Source organism: Erinaceus europaeus, chromosome 4, assembly GCF_950295315.1.
Source record: "Erinaceus europaeus chromosome 4, mEriEur2.1, whole genome shotgun sequence".
Taxonomy (NCBI): Eukaryota; Metazoa; Chordata; class Mammalia; order Eulipotyphla; family Erinaceidae; genus Erinaceus; species Erinaceus europaeus.
In genome coordinates this window covers 36,836,932-36,859,311 of record NC_080165.1, presented here as the reverse complement: position 1 = coordinate 36,859,311, position 22,380 = coordinate 36,836,932, and positions in this window count along the sequence as shown.

Sequence of the window (22,380 nt, the reverse complement as noted above, 5' to 3'; positions counted from 1 at the left end):
GGAGAAGCAGGGCTGCAGGTGTCTCTGTCTCTTTTCCTCTCTATCTCCCCCTCTCCCCTCTCAATTTCTGTTACTATCCTGTAAATAAAAGAAAAAGAAAAGAGAGAGGTACCTGCAGCACTTCCACAACTAGTGAGGCTTCCCAATCTTATGGAGAGGGGATTAAGAATTTGAATCCATTTTCTGGTAATAGTATGTGAGCTCTACTCAGTGAGTCTCAAAAGCCTTGTAATTTAGTAACTCCAGCAGAAACATGGTGATCTGAGGTCATGCAGAATTCCCTGGAATCTAATTTTTCAGTGTTCTGATCAAGTTTGTTTCTGGATAACTTGGTTTGTATTTTATTTGGGTAACAACAAGAACAGTGAATGTGGTAGGGAACACAGATTATCCAAGCAATTGCTGGTTTATACCAAAGCAGAATAACTAAATATTGACACAAATGTGTGGTTTTTGAGCCTGTCCACCTTCTATAAACCAGCTGAAGAAGTAACTATAATACTGGCTATACAGTGAAGGTCACATGGGGGCAAGGGAGCATCATGTCATAATATCCTGGTCAAATAAGTGGGGGGAGGAAGACAGATTGGAACAATGAACCAAGTTATAGAGGAAAGTTGACCTGCTCTCACGTGTGATGTATATCATGCTAATCTCCTGAAATGTGGGAATTGTTATTACAGTATGCCAAGACCAACTGAATTGGTACAACATCAATACCTCTGGAGTAAGGCAGCTGACAGGTGGTGCACTCAGCTTACCACACACATTACCAGGTCCCCATCTGCAGGAAGAAGCTTCATAAGTGTTGAAGCAGACCTGACTCTAACTCTCCTTCTCTACCTCCTTGTCACTTCTTAATTTCTTTCTGTCCTACCAAATGAAAGAAAGAAAAAAATCTAGGGTATGTTTAGATTCAATGACAACTTCAGAAAAGCAGTTCAGCAATGAAAAGCAATTTTTCTATCACCAACTTTAATAAAGAAGATCGTGTCACTCTTCTGCTATTAGCTCACCAATTACTTCTCATGGTAACTTTAAATATAAATCACTCACAGACACACACACACACACACATCCTGGGGCATGTATAAGGATGCTAGTTGGCACTGGGACTGAAATCAAATAGCAGAGATTTTTACCTCACATTGTTCCAGTTATAGGTCCTCTGAGAGTACCAAATTTTCCCCAACATTTCTTTTTTTTTAATTATCTAGTAAGAAAGAACAAAAACTAGAGCATCACTCTAGGATATGTGATATCAGGATCAAACTTAGGACCTCATGCTCAAGAATCCAAAGCTTTCGCCACTGTGCTACCTCCGTGACTGCTACCCAGTATTTCTTATATGTTGGGGAACTTGGATCCTAAGGTCAAAGATGCTTTATTGCTCACTTTGAAATAAAAGAATTTTCTCCATTGTATGAGTTCTGAAATTATAATGGGCTGAGAAACACAGAAGATACCAACTGATCAGCATTTACCAAAGAGATACTAAGATTACTCTGTAAGAATATAACTTTCTTCACAGCTCTATCCTAGCTCATCTCCAATATGCTTCTTACCCATCTACTTTGAAATTGTTTATACCCAACAGTCCTAATTACTTCTTGAGAAAATTCTCTAGTGGACAATAAACCCTCAGTAGCTTCAGATGGTTCCCAGCCCTTGAGTTGGTCTCCATCTACCATAATTCAAGGACTCTATGGAGAACCATTAAAATTGGAGCAAGTTGATGAGAATGATAAATCCAGATTTCCAATTACTAAAAGCACCTAGGGACCAGGGACAACAGTTGATCTTGGAGACTTAATAAATTGTGGGACTGAGATGAAACAATTATTTAGTTATCTAGGACTTTTTAAACAAAGCAGGTAATTTTATACAACATCACCAATTATCTTTTAAATTTTTCAAATCCAAGCACTAATATTCTGAACTATTTCATTCATTATCTACTTTCTTATCATTTGTAACTTTATAGTCATTTATGAAAAATAAATGAATTTAAATATTTCTACTAATTAAAATGTTTGTGTGTGATCAGAAGACATTAGGAATTTAATGAAAGATTCCACGTAAATTCTAAAATTGAGGATAAGGGATCGCATGTAGCCAAGGAATTCTTCCTTGTCTTTTTTATCCTAATACCTGAATGTTTCACCAAGCTAAGATTAGCATCATAGTGAAATCTAAAAAAAACAACTATTACCTATACTTAAATCTAGAAAACTGTACTGGGTTGGCAAAATCCTTACTGGGATAGTGCACTGCTTTGCCAAGAGTGTGATCCAGATATGAGCCCACCCCCCACCACATTGAAGAAAATGTCAGTGCTATAGTCTCTTACTCTCTCTCTGTTTTTCTGCCTTTATCTTAAAAAGTAAAGTAATTAAATAGACACATATATAAACAAACCAGGTAAGTATAACTAAAGAGAAATTGGAATGTAAAATATAAGTTTTAAAAAGTGTATTGTCAGAAATAATACTAGTATTATGATACTTTCTAAATAACAAAACATCAGGCAGAGGAGACAGCATTGTGGTTAAGCAAACAAGTTTTCATGCCTGAGGCTTCATGGTTTTCATGCCTAAGGCAGAGCTGTGCAGCACTCTGCTATCTCTTATCTTTTTCTCTGTAACCCTCTCATTAAAATAAAATAAGATAAAACAATAAAAAATTTGAAAGGGCAAGAGAGATACCATAATAGTTATACAAAAGATTCCCTTGACTGAGACTCTGAGGTCCAAGATTCAATCTCTCATAATACCAACATAAGCCAGAGCTAAGCAATATGCTGGTAAAAATAAATAAATAAATAAATATATATATATATATATATATATATATATATATATATATTAAATTCAACATGGGTATAGATATCAGATATTGTTGAGGGCTGTTTTATCATGAGAGTAGCCTATATTTGAGCCCCACACCCACTGCACTGAAGGAAGCTTGTTGTGGAATTTGCTTGGAGTGAAGAAACTAACATCTAGATGTTCGAACCTAGGTAGGCACATTTATTATCAAGACTCCTGAAAGAAAGTGTACCGTGCTTCAGACTCTGTTAGAAGTTGTCTATCAGTTAAAGTTTGAGTTTTTATCATATTCCTCACATTCAGGAAGAGTAACCAAAGACAAGTGAGCATACTCATCATTTCTCCCTGTATTTTTGCTGTTATACAGAACTGAAGACTGAGGGTTTGACTTAATACTACAATGAAGTGACCTTACATCTAAAATTGGCCAGACTATTATGTGTTCTAAATTTTAAAGAACATTGGAGCTTGGTTCTAGCACCCATCTTTACTGCAATTTTAAGACTATACATTTATGTGACTGGGAGAATAGCTCAACTGGTAATGCAATTGATTTGCATCTCTAATATCCTGGTTCCATCCTGGTTGTTGCACATACCAGAATGTTGCTGTGACTTCTCTGTCTCTAGTGTGTGGGGCGGGGGGGAGCCACCAAGAACAATGAGGTCCTCAAAGCAGTAAAATGCCATAGCGATAAAATAATTTGCTCAAACCAAAATTCTAGGAGTGAATCTTGATCCTTTTTCTTCATCTCTCAGATACAATTGGCACTTTCAATATGCATCTTAATTCATGTATCATCCTATAATGACCTTTAGGAACCACCAATGATCTCTTCTAACTTAATCTTCATTTCTCTGTTCAAATTACACTAGACTCTCTTTCCATCTACCAAGTTTGTCGCCACTTCAGGACATTTATTTGCATAGCTTTTTTTTTTCTTCAAAAATCCTTCTCTGACTTTTCTCCTGGCAAGTTCAACCTCACCCTCCAAGATTGCAGCTCTTTCCAAACAGGTTTATCTGAAATGAACCTAACCAAATGAATTATTTAATTGTGAATTACAATTATTTGATGAAATTTTTGGAAACACTTTATTTTTTTATTTCTTCATTGAGAGATTAATGATTTACATTGGACAGTAAATACAATAGTTTGTACATGCATAACATTTCTCAGTTTTCCACATAACAATACAACCCCCACTAGGTCCTCTGTCATCCTTTTTAGACCTGTACTCTCTCCCCACCCCCACCCCCACCCCCACCCACCCCAGAGTCTTTTACTTTGATGCAATACACCAACTCCAGTTTAGGTGGAAACACTTTATTTATCAAGTGTGTGTATGTGTGTGTTTTGAAAGGTCATAAAGACACATAGATAAGGAAGGAAATTTAAGACACACTATATCATAAAGAGCAGAATATTGGCAATAATTGGGATAAAGTTTTTGTGAACAATACACAGTGAATTATTAATAAATTAATTTACAATGAAGGTCTGAAAAGTGCTGGAGAAAAAAAAAAAGGAGGGGTGTGAGGCAAGTAGTAATAGAAAGTTGAACATTTTTAACTCTCTTTTCAGCCACCAAGTTCCAGATGCTAACATGATGCCAACCAGACTTCCCTGGACAGACGACCCCACCAATGTGTTCTGGAGTTCGATTGTCCAGAACCCCGTCTCACTAGGGAAAGAGAGAGGCAAGCTGGGAATATGGATCGACCTGTTAACGCCCATGTTCATGGGGAAGCAATTACAAAAGCTGGACCTTCCACTTTCTGCATCCCACAATGACCTTGGGTCCATACTCCCAGAGGGGTAAAGAATAGGAAAGCTATCAGAGAAGGGGATGGGATACGGAGTTCTGGTGGTGGGAATTGTGTGGAATTGTGCCTCTCTTATCCTATGACTTTGTCAGTGTTTCCTATTTATAAATAAATGATTTTCTAAAGGTTTAAACAAAAAAAGTAATAATAAAGTTGAACATTTTATACTCTTTACAAAACTCATTCACATGGTTAACACACAGAAAAAAATACCTACTCACCTTCCCAAGAATGAAGTTATGCATCTTGCAGCAGCAAAATATGTCATCTCTCACCTACCAATGACCTATAGTATTCTGATTGCTGAAGATGAGAAGTTATTGCCATTGTCATTGTCTTTAATTTTTTTTAGTGTCTTTGCAAATAAAAGAGGAAGGAAGGGAGGGAGGAAGGAAGGAGGGATATGAAGGTGGAAGGAAGGAGGGAAGGGAGGGAGGGAGGAAGGAAGGAAGGAAGGAAGGAAAAAGTATATTGATAATATACATTAAAAATCCATTAGTAGGGGCCCCAGGGCAGTGGCGCACCTGGTTGAATACACATTACCATACTCAAGGATCCAGGTTTGAGCTCCTGCTATAGGGAGATGCTTCACAAGTAGTGAAACAGGTCTGCAAGCATTTATCTTTTTCTCTCCCTCTCTATCTTCCCCTCCTCTCTAAATTTCTCTGTCCTATCTAAAATAATAGAAAATAACTCTTTGGTAAACACTTGAGAAGAGAAGCTACCTACCAGCTAGAAATAAAGGTCCCACTATGTGCTATCATATGAAAGTTATTATTTATCTTCATCATTATTATTACTAGAGCACCACCCAGATCTGCTTTATGGTAGTACTGGGAAATGAACCTTCGATCTTTGGTACCTCGCACATGATAGTTCTTTTGTATAACCATTATACTATCTCTCCAGCCCACAACATTGCTAACCTTTATAAATATCTGAGTTCAGTGAAATGACTCACTTGGATAGTGTGCTCCTTTGGCATGGGTGCACCACCCCCAAGTGTAAACCCAGTCTGCAGCCCCCTCCCGACCCCAAACTGAAGGAAACTTTGGTGCTATGGCCTCTCTTCCCTCCCCCCCACCCCTACGCCCACCCCCACTCTCTTTCTTTTCTTTCTCTGTCTCTAACACACAGGCACATATGCATATAACATGTTAAAATGAGCATGCCATTTTGATAAAATAAAAACTTAATGTTAAAATGTTTCTGTTTCACAGCCACTAATCAGAATTTGAATTTTTGTCAATATTTTGCCAGATAAAAATCAATTTATTTGTTACAGGAATATTATACTTTGTTTAAAATTTTTGGTTTATATAAATTGAGTATTTTCTATGCCATCAATAAATGATATCCTACATATAAGACATTATTTTAAACAAATAAATATTATTTTAAAAAGTAAAATAAAATGAGCATATCTCAAATTTGTAACAATATATAAAAAGTAAGATGAAAATGTAACCTCCATCTGCCCACTTCTGACTCTATATTATTTCCTATTGGTCATCCTTTCTCCCTTTCTCTCAATATACTCTGCTCCATGAGGTAGAAACCTGATCTGTCTACTCACTATGCTATCTCAACTTCAAGCAGAGGAGTGTACTCCACCCTGGTGAGTGATCCAGAGCAGTTCAGAAAAACCTTTTAGAACCAAACACTTGGTTGTCTTAATTTCTGCATAAAAATGTTTGTCCACTAACTATTGATGGAACAAGCATATTAGCGTTGTCTATCAATTTAGCCAACAGTCAAGACTGAGTGAAATTTGGAAGTACACATCTTTTACTGTTTTTCTCCAGGTTTGTGCACTAACTTCTGCAAACTTGATCTCTCCAGATACCTCTCATTTGCTAGGTATCTAAAAAATGTTCTGTTCTTTGGTGCCTGGTAACATGCATTAAAAAATGCTTTTCAGTATGCTACTGGGTGTGTGTTTACTTAACACCATGAAACGAAAAGGTTTGCACAGCTACTCTGTGTGCCCAAATCAATCAATGCTGTTTCTTCCACACGTTTCTTCTGCAGCTAAGGTTAAGGGAAACAAAGACTTTGTAGGCTTTGCCATTTTAATACCAGAATTATACAGTTACTGCTCTCATCTAGAAGTTAAGTTTGTTGAAAAATTATATCATACTCATCTCTATACTCCTGGAATTTCACCTTCTCCTCACATAGTAGAGCTTCAGTAAGTACTTAGAAAGAATATTCAGAGTAAATCATCAACAAAATATAGCTACAGGAAATGGAATAACCAATGAACTACAGGATTTTTTTTGTTGTTGTTGTTGTTTATTCCTGGGTTATATGCCATTTTACTTACTATTAGAACTTAAATTCCAGGGTATGGGTAGATAGCATAATGGTTATACAAAGAGATCTTCATGCCTGAAGCTCCAGAAGTCCCAAATTCAATCCCCCACACCACCATAAACCAGAGTTAAGTAGTGCTCTGGTAAAAAATTTATAAAATGAAAAATAAAAAGAACTTAAATGTCAATTGCTAAATTTTAAGTGGAGATACAGGACTGATTCTAGAAAAGCTGTTTAATACAGCAGACATGAATCATATGTGACACTTTAAATTTAAGTAAGAAAAATTAAAAATCCAAGTCCTTGTTGTTTTAACTGTATTTTTTTTTACTTTCCACAGGGAATAAGACCTTTATGTTTCATAACAAATTATAGAGAAGCATGAAAATCAGAATTCTATTCCAGCAATATCACACTACTTCTCACAGAAGGTTTTATAATTACACTCTTCTGTGATAGAATACTTTGTAATACCTTCAATATTTATTGTTCCATAGCTAAGATGGATAAATCATTTCAAACTCTGGAAATTTTAACTGCATTTTTAAGTTGCTGATGTATCAGATAGCAAAGATATAAAAATGTCTGCCATCACAGAAAGTATCCTAGTAACACTGGATTAGATACTTGTCCCTCTGGGCATATGTGTTTAATTGCATTTAAACAGTTTTCTCCAGGGAGTATCTGAGAATATGGTTTCCAGATAAAACATAGTTAAGTTTGAATTTTAGATAGGCAACAAGTAATTTAGTATAAGTGTGTTCCAAAATATTGCATGGAAACTAGTTCACTGAAGCAAAAATTGCTGTCTGAAACCTAGTTTTCAGCAGGCATCCTGTAGTTTTGTTTACAAAATATGGTAATTCTATTTGAAAATTAAACTGGGAACCTCTCACACAGGAAGCTGTGCCCTCTGATCATTTTAACATGGAAAATTCAAAATTTCCCAAGAGAAGCCAATTCATAATGAGAAAGTAAAGCTGTAAGTTTCTCTTTTTTAAATTTTATCTGTGATTTAATATTGATTTACAAAACTGTAAGACAATAGGAGAATGATCCAATACATTTACCACCACCAGAGTTCTGTGTCCCATGACCTCCATAGGAAAATGCAGTACTTTTCTTAAGGTCATTGATACAGGTTGGTTCTATAACTACCTATCTATATCTATGAACATATATTTTTGCCTTTTTTTTTTCAAGAATATTGCCTTTATTTCCTTTCCAGGTTACCCTACACCTACTACTAATACAGCTACTATCAAGTGTCTTCACTTTTGTTCCTCTTCTCTCTCAGATAAGCAAAACCATACCTGGCTTCCTCTGGTGTTTTCCAGATTCACTTCCCTTTCAGTGATGGTATATAGAGCTGTAAGTTTTTCTACTTGTTTTGAGGAAGGCTGAGAATGAAAGCCCCCAGATACACATAATTTCCTTTCTACTCTCTCCTTAAGTCTTAAGTTTCTCATGAAGAAATGCCTAGATGTAGTTAGTCAAGCCCATCACATGTTGGAAATAACATAGATGATGACATTGATTGACTCTGGACATGGAAAAAATGTCTTATTAAAAACATGCTCGGGAGTTGGGCGGTAGTACAGTGGGTTAAGTGCACACAGCTGAAAGCGCATGGACCAGCATAAGGATCCTGGTTCCAGCGTCTGGCTCCCCACCTGCAGGAAGGTCGTTTCACAAGCGGTGAAACAGGTCTGCAGGTGTCTGTCTTTCTCTCCTTATCTCTGTCCCCCCCTTTCTCTCTGTCCTACCCAACAATGACAATATCAATAACAGCAATAATAAATACAACAACAATTTAAAAAAAAAGGACAACAAAGGTAAAATTTAATTTTTTTTTTTTTTTTAAAGCATGCTCTGGTAGTGGAGAAAGAAGATTCAGCTAGTAGAGCATGCTTTGCAAATCTTGGGCCTCTGGTTCAATCTCAACATGATCATGTGGGTGTTTAGTCTTATTTCTTTCATAAAATAAATCTTTTTGAAAATAAAAATTTACTCTATTTATTTACTTTTATTTGTCTATACATATTTTTCTTCACAATAAGACAAATAAAGGGTGAAGAAAATATCAAAGGGAAAATCTTTTGAGTACAAAACTGTCTAATTTTTAAGTATGTAGTATACTCCGCTAAATTTAAAAAAATGAAATAACAGGTGTATGGGGGTAAAGAGATAGTATAACAGATATGCAGAAAACATTTCATGGCTGAAGCACCAAAGGTCGAAGTTTCAGTGCCCAGCACCATCATAAGCCAAAGCCGAGAGTTCTTTTTATAAACTCACTACTATCATCAAGGTAGATACTGGGAAAGTATCTTTCTGCTAAATTACTCTACTGCTCCCTAGTTATCTTTTTTCTTAATTTTGTATCTGTCAGTTTTTAATCTGTGCAGATGAAAATTAAGTTAATGTGTTCATAAAACAAATGAGACTACATCAAATTGAAAAGCTTCTATATATTGAAAGGAAATTCTACAAACATCAAAAAGACGGGAGTCGGGCTGTAGCGCAGCGGGTTAAGCGCAGGTGGCGCAAAGCACAAGGACCGGAATAAGGATCCCAGTTCAAGCTCCGGGCTCCCCACCTGCAGGGGAGTCGCTTCATAGGCGGTGAAGCAGGTCTGCAGGTGTCTATCTTTCTCTCCTCCTCTCTGTCTTGCCCTCCTCTCTCCATTTCTCTCTGTCCTATCCAACAACGACAACAATAATAATAACTACAACAAGGGCAACAAAAGGGAATAAATAAATAAATAAATAAATAAATAAATAAATAAATAAATAAATAAAATCAAAAGACAGCCCAGCAACTGGGGGAAGATATTTGTACATCACACATCTGATAAAAGATTGGTATAAATCATAAACTACCAGGGCGGGGTGCACCTAGTTGAGCACACATGTTCCAACGCACAAGGACCCAGGTTCAAGCCGCTGGTCCCCACCTGCAGAGGGAAAGTTTTGTGAATGGTGAAGCAGTGCTGCAGGTCTCTCTCTCACTCTCTATCTCTCCTTTCCCTCTTGATTTTTGACTGTTGAATACAAAGATAATTTTTTAAAAAACAAAAATATAATAAAGATCAACTATAAAACACACACACAGTTGAAAAGTGAGCATAGGATTTGAGTAGGCAGTTTTTTTTATGAAGATATACAAATGACCCAGAGACAACTTTTTTGTTTGTTTGTTTTTCACATTCTTCTTATCATACATAATATCTTGATATTCTTTAATTTAGTATTTGAGTTCAAGTACTCTTGTTGTTATAGTTTATATCTGTTACCAAATGACTTGTATTTCTCTGAAAGCTAACTACTCTATAGTTCATTCATATCTGCAATTAAAGAACTGAAACACATGAACTTCTTAAAAAATGTGAAACTATCACTAAGACTTTGCAAAAAACTATAGTGGTTATCCGTGGGAAGGAGGGGGAAAGTGGTGGGGTTAGGCACAGAATTTTATGATTTGTAAACCATTATTAAATCACTAACAAAATAAATTTAAAAAAAGAAAACTAATCAGATGATATGCCATATGAGAAAGCATTTTATTCTTTGTAACAGCAATTATGTGTCAGATTATATAAATTCTGTAGAAAGTTAAAGATAGATATCTTCTGTGTATATAGTATAAACTATACTGTCACACATCATTATCTAACATCTGTATCTAAGTCTTTTCATTTAGTCACTTCTTTAATGTCATCTACCATCTATATAATCTACAACAATCTTTTCAGCTGTCAATCTATGGCCTATATTTTGTATATATTCTCCTCCTATACCTATCAACTAGATTTATCTATCATCTTCTGGCTTAGAAAAGTGAAAGTTCAAGAGATTTCCTTTGAAGATTTATTTGTTTCCCTCTTGCAGACTGAAGTGACTGAATTAGTGTTAAACCAGAGTACTACTTTCTTCTGGCAATAATTGACCCTTTTTCCAGGAGGAAGCTTCTGGAAGATTGGGCTTGACAAAATTTCTTGTGTTGAAATGATAGAAGACCCACCTAATTCCCTTGTCCCCTAGGGCTAGAGCCACAGAAGAAGAAACAGCACCAATGGAAATGAGCAGGCATTGCAGCAACTGAGTTGCATTTTCTAAAAGAGAAACTCTACCAGCAAAGTTCCTCTACTACCCATTTCGGTTTTAAATCAACTTGAAATATGGGGATATTCATCACTGGGTATGGAGAATTTACCCACATTGATTCTTTTAGCTCAATATGTTCACATTGTAGACGCCCAGAATCACTTGGTCTTCTTCAATGGCTATGAGAGAGAATAGTGGTTTGTAGCTGTCAAGACACTAACTTACATTTCTTTCTTTCTTTCTTATTTTTCATTTTATTTTTTTTATTTTATATTATGTATCAGAGTACTACTGAGTTCTGGTGGTGCTAAAAAACTGAACCTGAGGACCTTTGGTGCCTCTGGCACGAAAGTCTTTTTGCATAACCATCATGCATAAACATTTTCTCCCCAGCCTTGAGGTACATTTTTATCCTTGGCATCTTCATCCTCTCTGTTTATGAATAAAAACTTTACCAATCTCTTTGAATCTCTCCTTTCTTTCTACTCTTTGTTCACTGTGACATTAGTAACTTGAAATTGACCATAATAGCAGTATTTATGCCACTCAGATTAGCAAATGCTACAAATCAAGGCTATAATTTTTTTCCTGGAATGCTAGTTGTTGTACACTTGTCAACCTATCATGATCTTAAACACTGTGTGCTAATGCCCAGTAAGTACTTACATATCCCATATCATTTACTCTGTTTCTCAGGAACACACATATTGACTCACTATTGTATTAAAATACGGTAATGGAGCAAAAATCTGCAACTCCAAAGTATGTTTTAGACAGATGATTAATTTCATGTAAAGAGATCTGAAATCTGGGTGGAGGATTCCTTTGAATAAAAGATATTTACATCTGCAATGGAAATTATTTTGGTTGTGTCATCTCCCCTTCTGCACTAAAGACTTAAAATCCCCTTATCTCTAACTAAAATAGAAGGCAAAAGTTAAATCTGTATGCCTTGCTTTTACTCTGTTCCCTTTTTGGTCACATTCTTAACCTCCCATTGCTTTTTCCCAAAGTCATCCACATTACCTACCTAAATTATATAAAGAGAATGCTTAGGACCATGTGGCAAGTTACTCAAAATTTCTGTTTCTCTAGCATAGATAGAGGAGGTACACATATTTTTAAATAAATTTCACTTTACTTTTTCTCTAATAAATCTGCCTCATGCTTGTTTGATTATTTGTTCAAATTCTGAAGAACCCAGAGGGTACAGAATAGTTTCATTTCACTCCGTCAATACTCATCTGTCTCACGACTTCATTACTTCAAGCTTTTGCTCAAGAGTCACCTTGCCAGTGAGACTTTCCCTGGCTAATCTCTTGTTTTTGGAGTGGGGGAGTTGTCTTCTGGGAAGATAGCCAGTATCTGGCAAGTGATGATGATAGTAGTGTGAACAGGTGAGAGGTGTCATAGCAAAGGGAGAATAAAAACACAGTAGGGCTGTTTAACCAGTAAGCTTGGGGACTTCCATTAGGTTGCCTGGCAATGGGCTGGGAATAAGGCTACTTCTCTCCCTGTGGGAGGATCAGGCACTATTCCCAGCTGACAACCACACTGAAAATGTTCCCCTGTGTCTCAGTCTGCTGTCTTGTTTTCTCTCCTAAAGGTAACACCCAGGCTGTGAGTTCCCTTTATGAACCCAGCCCCACTGTCCATCTATGACCTCCCTGGTTATGTGGCTTTGGGGGCTCATCAGAGCCAATATGGCGTGTCTTTTGACATCTGCCCATGCACAAGAGACAGAATGTCCACTGTTATGACAAGCAGAAGCCCAAAGTAGGAAAACCTGTTTGGAAGAATTAGATGGCCCCTAGAGAAAACGAATGGATATAAACCATGGAAACAAATGAATATAAGCTTTCATTTAAAAAGCTTGATTGATTGATATTTACCACCAAGGCTCTGTGCCTGCATGATTTTACCACTGGGCATACTCCACTATTTCCAGCTAGGGGTTGAGAGAGAAAGAGATAGATACAAAAAAAAAAAGTACCACAGAGCCTCTCCTCTGCTCTTGAAAATACCTCTTTTGCATGGTGGCGGGTGCCTCAAACTCAGATCATTGCACACAATCATGTGTGTGCTCTACCAGCGAGTTCCTTTTCAGCCCCTAGATTTGCCTCAGGCTTCAAAGTCCCAGGTTCAATCCCCAGTACCACCATATGCCAGAACTGAGCAGTGCTCTGGTAAAAATAAATATATAAATATTTAAAAAAAAAAAACTACAAGCCATGATCTCCTCCTGTAATGTATTTATTTCCTTATGTGCTCCTCTTTATGTCACCCATACTTTTTCCACTTTAATTTTCTCTCCATTTAGCATCAACCATTTATAAAAGAGCACTTGTGAGGAGAGCCTTCTTATTTTCGTAGTAAACTGTTAACACTGCAATATATACAAATATATAGAGGCCTTACAGTGCTGTGCTCAGTAGGCATTCCAGCAAGGCTCAATCACAGGACCTTAAGAACTCAGCTCTGATAACCTGGTACCTACCACACCTGTGCTATGAGCAGCACATGCAGAGCTGTCCTCTAGCTCCATCCTCTGGAGCCTCACTGAGAAAATATAAGCTGTGGCTTGAAGGATGTGTCTTAGAATCAGACTCCCTTGCCAAAATTTATCAAAAGTATCACCTAAACTAGAACTGAATTCTAAGGCGTGTAGTTTCTCTCTGCTTTCATTCATAAAATTAGGATGCTTACTATGTGCCAACTGCTTGTTTATTTTCTTTAATCTTCATATTAAGTTTATGAGCTAGGTGATATTGCTACTTCACTGTGTATATAGGAGGGCAAGGCACAAAGAAATAAACTTGTACATCACATGTAACTATTAAAAGGAAAAGGCATAGGAAATATACAGATAAAACACAAGTAATCAAGTTTGTAGTGTTGTGGAGAAGATAAATGAGGTCATGTATGTAAAGATCTCAGAAAAGTGCCAAGCACAAGAGAAACTACTTTTTAAATCTCATTGTTGTCACTGCTGCTGTGACTACAGTAATTGTGATTATTTTATTATGCACGATGGCAGTATCCAAGGAGCTAATGACTGTCTCTTTGGAGGCTTTATTTATTTGCTACTCCAATTTCATATTGTCTCTGGCACTTAAACCTTTAACAAACAAACAAACAAAAACACCAAGAACATAATCCTACCGTGTGTGTGTGTGTGTGTGTGTGTGTGTGTGTGTGTGTGTGTGTTCCTTGGAGTTTCATCACTATAGCCTGATTTTTTCAGATAGGAAGAGAGATACCAAGATAGAGGGAGAAAGGGAGAAAAGGAAAGACAACACAGCACTACTGCTAACCTTAGTGAAGTAAGGACTGGGCTTGAGCCTAGATGTTGAATATGGCAAAGCAGACAATGTCCAAAGTGAGTTATTATTACGAGTTCCTAGCTCCTTTTTAATTCTTACTTATGGGGGGGGGGGGTGGAGAGAGACAGAGAGAGAGAAGAGAGAGAGAGGTCAGACCAGAGCACCATACTTATATAGTATTGGAGATCAATCTTGGGACTCGTGAATTTTAGATGTGCACTCTACTACTGAACTAATTTCCTGGCCCATCTTTTTTTTTTTTTTTTTTTTAGGTGAATCATGATATTCTTTTTTTTTTAATATTTATTTATTCCCTTTTGTTACCCTTGTTGTTTTATTGTTGGCGTTGTTGTTGGATAGGACCGAGAGAAATGGAGAGAGGAGGGGAAGACAGAGGGGGGAGAGAAAGATAGACACCTGCAGACCTGCTTCACCGCCTGTGAAGTGGCTCCCCTGCAGGTGGGGAGCTAGAGGCTCGAACCTGGAACCTTACTCCAGTTGCGCCTATCCTTGTGCTTTGCGCCACGTGCGCTTAACCCGCTGCGTTACCGCCCGACTCCCGAATCACGATATTCTGCACAATATTCTAGACCATTTCCTTCTCCCGTCCTTTTTAAAAGTTAGATTACCTAAGAAAGTTAATTAGCCTCTCTGTCCCTTGGTCTCCTATCTACACAACAGAATAGTAATAACTTACAAGAGCCTGGATAGCTCAGTCCATAGAGCATCAGAATAGCAATAACTTCCATTCATAGACTTAATATGAATTTAAAATAAAATAGTGTTTGGTACATAATAAACATTATAATCTAATGAAACTGGGGGCTCAATTTTAAGAAAAGAACATAATATTCAATTTTTTGTTTGCTCTGTTACTGGGGCTTCATTGTTCTAGGTTGACTTTCTCATATAGAGATATTGAAATATAGAGGAAAACATCAAAACACCAAAATGTCTTTCAATGCAATGGAAGCAAGGCTCAAACCTAGGTTTTCCATGTGGTAGAAATTGACACACTTTCCATTTGAGCTATATTTCCCATATAACAATGGGTTGGGTTTCTGAGGAAATAATATAATAGTTATGCAAAAATTACTTTTATGTCTTAGGTTCAGAACTCCCAGGCTTAATCCCTAGCACTGTTATAAGCCATAACTGAGCAATACTCAAATATATATAGTGAATTTTAAACAATTTGTTGTCCCCTCCGCCCAACTGAAATAAGATGACAAAAACCTCAAAGCTGTTAATTTTAATGTTTGGGGACACTGATATAACAGAATTAAAAGGAAAGGTTTGGCAGTCCATAGAGACAAACTTTGCAACACAATATGACTTTGACCGAATTGTTTTCCCTTTTCATCCTGTCTTTGGAAAATAAAGCTAGTCATAATGAACCATCATAGAAGAAGGAAATTAAGGTTTTGTGGAGATGATGTACTTAGCACTGAAAACTATGCTTTCTCATTTTTTCATTTTATTTTCCCCTTCATTCAGGTATTTGATTCGTCTTGATGTATTTGCTGTCTACTTCTCAGTCACAAGATATCCCCAAACTTAGCATTTTCTGGATTTTTTAAAAATGTTTATTTATTTATGAGAAAGAACTAAAGAATCCCCTTCGCGCAAGTGATGTCAGAGATCAAACTAAGGATCTCATGCATTTAAGTACAAAGCTGTAGTCACTGCCCCACTAACCAGACCATGAGTTACATGGTTTAATAAGTATAGAGAGGGGGCCAGGTGGAGGCACAACTGGTTGAGTGCAAGGACCCAGGTTTGAGACCTTGGTCCCTATCTGCAGGAGGAAATCTTTATGAGTGGTGAAGCAGTGCTACAGGTGTCTCTGTCTCTCGCCCTCTCGATCTTTCCCTCCCCTCTCAATTTCTGGCTGTCTCTATCCAATAAATGCATAAAGATAATAATAAAATAGTTTAAGGCAGGAATAGATAGCATAATGGTTATGCAGAGAGAATCTCATGCCTGAGGCTCCAAAGCCACAGGTTCAATCCCCCAGACTACCATGAACCAGAACTGAGGAGAGCTCTGGTAAAAATAAAATTAAAGAAAGAAAGAAATTTTAAAAATAAGTATAAGGAGACACTATATTATCTAATTATTTATTATCTTTATTTACTTATTGGATAAAGTAAATTATTTATTTACTTATTTATTTACTTATTGGATAAAGTTTCTATCTGCCAGAAACTGAGAAAGATGGGAGAGAGACAGAGAGACACCTGCCACACTACTTCACCACTCACAGAGCTTTCCCAATGCAGGTGAGAACCGGAGAATTGAACCCAGGTCCTTAAGCATTACAACATGTGTGCCCAAACAGGTGCAGCCAGTCCCTAATTATCTAATTTATCTGTATAATTCAGCAGCCTATCAGAACTTCTGAATCGAAGGAAGCCAGATTTCTGTAGTTGTATAACATCGCATCCCTGTAGAAATCCCAGAAACTGGTCCAGGTATTCCCAGTCCTCCTGGGAGAATTCTATAATTACATTCCTGAAGGGCAGCAGTCTCCAAGAGCCTGCCATTTCTACTCCTCTTCCGATTTATTTCTCAAGTAGCAATATGAGGGATCCGGGCAGTTAGTGCAGCGGGTTAAGGGCATATGGCACCAAGTGCAATATGTGCAGCAATCACAGTTTTATCTTGAGAATACGTGTAAACACCAGGACAGAGGCCTGGGAGATGGTGCAGTAGATAGTGTTGAACTGTCAAGCATAAGATCCCAAGTTCAATTCCTAGCAGTGCATGTATTAGAGTGAAGCCTGGTTCCTTCTCTTTAATTTTCTCTCTCATTAGTAAATAAATAAAATATTAAATAAAAAAGGCACCAAGACCTTTTTTTATTGGATAATACTTCACTTACACATAGGGTATATGTTTGTTTGTTTGTTTTGTTGCCACTAGTGTTATCACTGGGGCTCAGTGGCAGCATTAAAAATTCATGGGTCCTGGCGGGCATTTTTCCCACTTTATTATTATTATTACTATTATTATCATTATTATTGTTATTACTGACAGGATAGAGATAAATTGATAGGGAAAGGGAGATAGATAAGGAAATTAAAAAAAGAAATGGGAGTCAGGGGGTGAAGCAGCGGGTTAAGCGCACATGGCGCAAGCACAAGGACCAACGGAAGGATCCCGGTTCAAGCCCCCGGCTCCCCACCTGTAGGGGAACCGCTTCACAAGCGGTGAAGCAGGTCTGCAGGTGTCTATCTTTTTCTCCCCCTCTCTGTCTTCCCTTTCTCTCTCCATTTCTCTCTGTCCTATCCAACAACATCAGTAACAACAATAAGAACTACAACAATAAAACAACAAGGGTAGCAAAAGGGAATAAATAAATATTTTTTTTAAAAAAAGGAAAAAAAAAAGAGAAAAACCTGCAGACCAGCCTCACAACCTATGATGGGTTTCCCCTTCAGGTGAGGAGCAGGGGCTTGAACCCAATCCTTGGAAACCGTGATACCTGCACTTAACAGAGGGTGTCACCACCCAGCAGGCAGCAGAGGTTGGGCATTTTTTTACATTGTGGCTCCAGGCTTTTCACTGTATACTCTTGGAATTGCTAGGCACTGTAAGAGAGGAGAACAGCAACTTCCGTATATAAATGGGGTCTTCTGGGTCTCTCACACAGTGAAAACTAAGATGTAGTGAAGGTAACAGATATTTCAAGGCTCTGGATGGGGTTGATGCATTTTCAGCCTCCAGGACAATTGTCAGGATTTAGTTTCTCAAGTGTTGTTGAATGAAGACCTCAAATCTTTGTTGGTGGTTTCTCTTATGGAAACTCGCCAGGAAACTCACCAAGCTACATTCCAGCTGTTTTTCTTCTGATGAAATGAATGTATGTGATGTGTAAGTGAGGGTCTAAGATGAACTTGAACCCCAAAAGGACTGGATTTTGATTGTCTAATATGACTGTGAGGGGAAAGGATTAAAGATAAAGGGACTGATAAAATTTAATTCTGGGGCTTTACTGGTTTTCATGCTTCTCTTGATCAGTAGTATCATTTGATACTGTATCTGCTGATGCAAATCAATGCTCAACCAAATCAATGCAACCAGTTCCACCTGGACATGTTTGACTTCAGACTGTGTCCAGAAGCATCAGGTCTAGGAAGTCAACCTTCCAGCTCCAATACTCTGGTGAGAAATTTCCTGGCTCATAAGTCTCTCTAGGTCCATTTCAGGTGGCACATTTCCTAACAAATTTACCCAACCTAGATATAGACCAGGGCCCAAGAGATAGGGCACATGTATCCATAAGATAGGGGAAATACACACACACATATATATATATTAAAGTAAAAGTGTCCAGTAGTCTACAGTGACTCAATAAATGTATCAAGCAAGTAGAAAGACCTAAATAAATAAATAAAGTACTTACACAAATCTTTTCCACTTAGGCCTAAATACCCTCCTTACCTATTTACCATTTCACTACTCTCAACCTCTCTCAGTCTAACCTTGTCAGATAAAGTAAGGACTACAAAAGCTGGATAAGCGCAATAGATCAGCACACTTTAATGATGGCCCTTTTAGTCACTACCAAGCCACCACATCATCCAGGGCCCTAGTCAGGGAATCCTGGGATTCCACATAGATATGATGAGCCTAGACTTCTAACAGATCCCTCTCTCCAGGTCCTGATGTTCCTGATGGAGATGACCTTGCCCTCAATGTAGAACAATAGTGGTATAAACTGCCCCACTCTCCAAAGGGAGGCTGGGTCAACATACTCTGCCACTCAAGGAAGATTAGTCCTGAAATCAGTGCAACCTAGAATGTTCCTAGATATGACCATGGAACGTGAGCCCAGACCAGCAGAGATACAGAGGCTCCTGTGCTAAATATAAATAGACATGGGCCAGATGGATGGGGTTTAGAGTTAATGGTATTTATTTACTTTTCCCACATTTAGAAGCTACTGTCTGCCCTGAATCAGCTTTCTAGTCCTATTCTAAACTTTGACACCATCTTCTCAGACAATACTTTCAGCCCACCTGCATGTTAGGTGACAGGTTCAGGCAAAAATTTGCAAATTCATGGGCCCCTTCGAATATACCTTAGACTTCCTAGCTTCTTCCAACATGAAGAGCCAAAAACACATCTGCTATATTCTTACTTTTAGGTCCATGATTATTAAACAATTTGTTTCGCTTTATATCTTACTACTTTTCAGCCACCAAGTGGAAGATGCTACCATGATGCAATCTGATACCTCTGGGCAGATGACCTCCCCAGTGAGTCCTGGAACCCTACCTCCCCAGAGTCCTACTGCACTAAGAAAAGATAGAAACAGGCTGGGAATATGGATCAAACTGTCAATGCCCATGTGCAGCAGTAGGTCAATTACAGAAGCCAGACCTCCCACTTTCTGCACCCCATAAAGATCTCTGGTCCATGCTCCCAGAGGGATGAAAGACAGGGAAACTTCCAATGGAGGAGATGGGATACAAAACTCTAGTTATGGGATTTGTATGGAATTGCACTCCTCTTATTCCACAATGTTGTTGATCACTGACAAATCACTAATAAAAAAATAAAATTTTTCTGGCAATTGGTATGTGAGTTTACTGCAAAATACAGTATCATCCCCCTTCATTCTTAGAGAAAAGAACCAGAGTCTTATGCCAAGAAGTCATGGGAAATAAGATCTGAAGGTTTTATACACGATCATCTCCTCTGTTCAATGAGAGAGAGAAATTAACAAGAGTCTAGAAAGATCTAAGCCTGACTTCTAACCCAACCCCATCTACACATATAAAATAGTGGCCATTCCTGAGAAATTTTAGGTTAATTTGAGCTAAAAAAATAAATGTGTAAGTTCTCTGATGACATAATGTGCAATAATAAAACAGAAAATTCCTCTCTGCAAAGGACTGGTGGAAGAGAAATTAGTTTCTCTTGCACCAGGTAGAAATGGACCGCATTTCAACAAATAGAATAAAATAAATAAAATATCATTCATAAAATAAAAAAAGAAGCTACCACCATCTATAAGCTAATATCATAAGTGATATCTATCACTATTTACACATTTTGTTTTTCAGAAGCAAGTTACTAGATGAAGCACACACTCAAGGAAAAGGGGTAACCCATAGACATAAACCCTTAGAGGCAGGGATCATTGGGGTCATTCTAGAAGATACTTACCACACTTGGTTTTGAGATAATTTATTTGATCCTACCTAGGTCACTTTGGAACCCAGATCTAACAATCACTCTACCACTAAACCCCAATAATAGATAAAGAGAGGAAGAGAAAGACACATAAGCAACAAAATGTAAGCACAAGATCGTGTTCCTGCTTTGCCATGCACAGGACCAAGGTTAAAATACATTCATACAGGGAATCGGGTGGCAGCGCAGCGGGTTAAGCACAGGAGGCACAAAGCACAAGGACCAGCATAAAGATCCCAGTTCAAGCTCCGGGCTCCCCACCTGCAGGGGAGTCGCTTCAAAAGCGATGAAGCAGGTCTGCAGGTGTCTTTCTCTCCCCCTCTCTGCCTTTCCCTCCTCTCTCCATTTCTCTCTGTCCTATCCAACAATGGTGACATCAATAACAACAATAATAATAACTACAATAATAAAACAACAATGGCAACAAAAGGGGAAAAAAAAACACACTCATACAGTACTAAAAGAAATTTTGGTGCTGAGGTATCTTTCCTTCTGTCTCTCTGTTTCTATCTGTAAAAAGCTGACCTAGAGCACTGAACCCCTGGTAAAGACAAGAAAATAAAAATAAAAAACAAGGGTAGGGGTAGATACCATAATAGTTATGGAAAGAGTCTGTCATGCCGGAGGCTCCAAAGTCCCAGGTTCAGCCACCAGCCACCACACACACACACACACACACACACACACACACACCACTACCACCACCATAAAGCAGAGCTGATTTGTACTCTGGTAAAAAAAAAAAAAAAAAGAAAGAAAGAAAGAAAGAAGAAGAAGGAAAGAAAGTAAGAGTGAAAAAGGGAAGAAAGGAAAATAGAATGAGCACTAGCAACTTCTTTAAATAAATAAATACTGAAGAGATAAATTAGGAAAATGATTATGAGCTCAGTGTTAAGGGTGATAGAGCCTTAGTTAATATCTCAGAAGTCACTGTCTCCCATCACGTTAGTTTTCCAGACATAAGAGTATATTTTTTGGAGTTTTATCAGGTTTTAAATTTTTATCCTGGCACTGTATGAGAGCATGGATGCACAACATAAGCTCTCCGCAGGCCTCACTCTCTTCCTCTATATATATTAAATTAAATATAAAGAGAGAAACAGAGGAAGAGAAAGACAGAAAAAAAAAAGTCTACCAGTAGCACTTTTTCTCATAGGTGAGAAAAAGAAAAAAAAAGTCTTTGATTTTTAAGAGTACATATGTAAACACTTTAGTTTTATATTCTTAAGTTGTTCTGGGTCAATAAAGTAGATGAGGTAGTAGCAAACCTGGTTGAGTGCACACATTACATTGTTCAAAAATCCAGGCTCAAGCCCCAGTCCCCACTGCAGGAGGGAAGCTTCAAATGGAACAGTGCTGCAAGTGTCTCACTTTTGATTTCCTCCTCCCCTCAATTTCTCTCTGTCTTTATCCAAAATAAATAAAATATTTAATTTAAAGAAAAAAAAACTTCTTGTATACCTGCATCTTTTTCAAGGACATTTCCCGCCTCTAAATTCCATAGGACCATTTCCCAGTGGGCCACTAACTTTTCTTGGGTATTCATCATGAAACAGTAATGGGTTATGGAGTCCCATATGCTCCAACCTTCAAGTTATATTTAAAGTAATTTATTAGATTTACATTTTTATAATTTTGTCTTATTTACATAGTCTTAAGCTGATATAGAACAATTTAACTCTAAGTTTAGAGCTTAAATACTTGTCTATACATGTATATACACACAAAATATGGACTAGTGGGGGTTGTATTGTTATGTAAAAAACTGAGAAATGTT